At 36.1% G+C, this 3,852-nt stretch overlaps 1 pseudogene; it reads left to right on the plus strand.

Moving 5' to 3' along the window:
• Window positions 1–2,379: 2,379 nt before the first annotated feature.
• Window positions 2,380–3,086, plus strand: LOC145112720 (zinc finger protein ZAT11 pseudogene; annotated as a pseudogene).
• The last annotated feature ends 766 nt before the right edge of the window (window positions 3,087–3,852 follow it).

A 3,852-nucleotide genomic window follows, 5' to 3' on the forward strand; every position in this document is an offset into this window, starting at 1 on the left:
GGAATGGAGGTTGCCAAATGAGGCAACCATAGAAGTTAGTGCCCTTAAATAGGGCACCAACCCCGAAATTAGGGTTTATGCCCAAAACGGTACCCACATCATGGCCACATACTACCACGTCGTGGACGTTCTAAATGATGTGCGGCCGAACCAGATCTCGCCACGTTGTGGGCACTCCACCACGTCGTGGCCTTACAATGCACAAAATAAATTAAAAACATACCTTGAAGATCCAGGCGTTACATTGTAAAGTCAAGCCAAAAAGAACACCACTTTAATGGATTACATACTCTCCATTTATTCTTATTCTCCTCATTTCTCTATTAATTTCTTCAATCTCTGCTATGAACTCTACGAAATCCTTCTTTTCACTTTTAAATATCCAAATCCATGTGCTCGGCGAGGTATCACCTGCGAAATTTTTTTCAGGTTGGGTACACCGTACACCTGAGTCTTTCATGATCGTGATTTTAGTTCTCCCCAATTCTCATCTTCTTGGTTCCATTCCTCAGGATTTAGGAATGATTTCACATCTTTGTTCTCTTGATCTCTATAATAATTCATTAAATGGGAATGATTCTGCATCTTAACTTTCTTTATCCTCGAATGTCATCATCAGCGATCTCCTAGAGTTGATAGTTGGGTTGCAGAGTCTTAAGCTGCCTAATCTCAACTTGTTCAACAAGACTCTTTCTTTTGATTTTCGTGGAGAAAAATTATGTTACGCGAATCTATCAAATAACAAGCTTTACCGATCAGTATCAGTTGGGTCTGCCAGAAAATACAAGCAAATGCCACAATTGACCCCTAGATCGGTGTGTAAAACCACTATCAGAATGTGCACAATCCCTTCTTCATAATCAACCCCGCCAAATGTCACTACAAATGGTTTCACCACTGCAACAATCACAATTATCCCATTCGTTTCCTTTACGCCTACAATTTACAAAAGAAGAAGATGAACTAGAATCAAAATAAAAATCCAACAACGAAACCCAAAACCAAAATCCCATAATCCAAGGTTTCAAAAGATAATTCCAATACCATAGCATTTTATTCCAAGACCTACCCTTGCTAGAATGGTGTCACTGGAGACGAATCATCGAAAACAATGACTACGTCCGACAATGATTACAACAACAATAAGCTGACAATCGACATCAAAGGTGAAGATAAAAAAAATGTTTGGTGATTGTAGATGGTGAGAGAGAGCTCGAATTTGGTGTTAAAGAAGGTGATGTGGAAACCATTAAAGTGTTGTTCTTTATGGTTTAACTTTACAACCCCCAAAGCAGATTTTACAACCATAAGTCACTGCAGATGAACATATTTACCCAAACCATTAAAGTGTTGTTCTTTATGGTTTAACTTTACAACCACTTGGGCCGTGGTAACTTGATAAAGCATGTGGAAGATATGATAGATAACCTATTGAGTCATGCTCAAATCTTAGCACTACTCAACCATTGTAGCCATGGAGGTTCGTCTGTAGTGACTCCAAGACATGAGGTATAACCTCATGTTTGCAGCTGGGGATTAGTCGGTGAGCGAAAGTTGGTCCGAAACCCTTGTTATAGAAGTTCCTTTCCAAAAAAAAAACCCAAGTCACAACGATACCATATACATGCCATGTCATCTTTTTTACTTGTGAAACTGGAAAGAGAGACTAATACTCATTTTAAGAGGTCAACATGAACTTTATACCTCTAGAGTGCTAAAAAAATAACATCAATGACTTTTTAAAATACAAAACGTTAGTTTGTTAGGTCAAAGTAACGTTAACCCATTTATCAACAAAGTTAGATGAGATGGTAGGTAGACATTAAATAAGATGGAAGGTAGGACATGTGGTCATCATATAATAAGATGACAATTAGAAATTTAGTAAATAACTAGTAAAAACTATTACGTAATATTAATAATATTTAAAAGACATTGTATCAAATTACCGAATAATTCATACTATGTTAAATAAAAACGATATTACACTAGCCATTTTTACATGACATTTCTCATCATCAAAGCGAGATTGTTTTAGCGTGATTTATACTTTTCGCGAATAATAAATTTTTTATAGATGTCCATCTGTTATGACTATTTTGATTAAATTATTTGTTATTTATTAAATCTTCAAAAATAATAATTAAGATTAACATAAGTTTTTTTTTTTCCTTATCAAATAATTATGTATTGAACAACTAAGGCACGTGAAATGCACGAGAACGTAATCCACACTTTTAATTAGTTTATTCTAGATTTCCAAGAACTTTCTCCTCTTCCTTAACTGAAGCAATTGCCTCATCTATTACGACTTCCGAATACGCGGTCACACGCTGTCATCTTTCCTCTCACTTCCCTTTTCCACAATATATATGTCCAAGGAACTTGCATACTACAGACCAGACCAACAACATTACCAAATAACAATATTTCCGACATCATTTCGATACAAATGACGATCAAGAGAAGCTGGGAAGACGACAGAGAGGTAGAGAGTCTAGCCATGGCTAACTGCTTGATGCTGCTCTCAAAAGTCGGTGAATCGGGTGCTTCACCGGGTCGGGTTTTCCACTGCAAAACGTGTAACAAGTCGTTCAAGTCATTCCAAGCCCTCGGCGGCCACCGTGCCAGCCACAAACGGCCGAAATCATCCGACGTGAATGAACTGCCGTCGCCGGCGAAGCCAAAGATACATGAGTGTTCGGTTTGTGGGTTGGAGTTTGCGATTGGGCAAGCTTTGGGTGGTCATATGAGGAGGCACCGTGACGGTGCTAATGATAAAAGTGGTCGGCCGGTAGTGGCGCCGCCGGTACAGGTGACGGAGAAGAGATGGTTGTGGGATTTGAACTTGACGCCGCATGAGAACGACTTGAAGCTGTGGAGTAGTAGTGTAAAAACGGCTCTTGCTATATAACGGCGGCGTTTTGTTTAAACAAATGGAAGTTGATGGCTTTATTGATCGTCGTCACCGGGCTGTGCATATATATGTTCATAGGCAGATGATAATTAGAAGGGAGCAGTTTAGATTTTAAATTCAAATTATTTGTTATTTTTTTATATATTATTTTCGAATATTTTTTTGCTTATTATGGAAGAGATACTCATAGTTTTCTTCTCGTTTGACAACAAAATTGAATTCGTGTGTTTGACGTTATTTTCATCATAAAAAAATTAAATGCAAATATAAAATAAATTAAAAACTTAATAAACAGAGTTACTATGAAAGTGTTCGGCTAGAAGTGTTCATCGGTTTAAATCCAACTAAGTTGGTGGAACCGATCCGATCCAATCGTCAATTGGATATTCGATTTTGTCAACCGATCTAATCTAATTCAATATAAAAAACCGAACCGCCCAATCCAATTGGACGTAGGATTCAATTTGATTTTATCAAATGAACATTTTTTATTTGTTTAATTCATTAACCATTTTAATCTCTTTCAATCGAATAACCGAATATAACTGTGATAACTAAAAATAAAACCGCACATAATTAGTCACTTACATTAAATAAGACTAAAAAAGTAACAATAACTTTAAATCTTCAACTTAATTTTTGTTGAATAATTGATAATGTTAATTGGATTTGGATAATAATATTTTATATTTATTGGATTAAAATTAGATATCCAGTTGGACCAGTTGGTTTGGTTTGGTATCTATTATATTTTCAAGATAATTCAATAAACCATCCAATCCAAATGGATTTTGAGATTTGACATTTGATCTATTCAAAAGGTAATTGGATATTAATCACTTCTTAATCGGATATAAGTTGGTTTCAATTTGATCAGTTAATTTCTGCACACCTTATATTCAACAAAGTGCACAACTAACTGCAAGTTGATAGGT

This window comes from Lactuca virosa, chromosome 5, assembly GCF_052849685.1.
Source record: "Lactuca virosa cultivar CGN04683 chromosome 5, Lactuca_virosa_CGN04683_v6, whole genome shotgun sequence".
Classification (NCBI taxonomy): domain Eukaryota; kingdom Viridiplantae; phylum Streptophyta; class Magnoliopsida; order Asterales; family Asteraceae; genus Lactuca; species Lactuca virosa.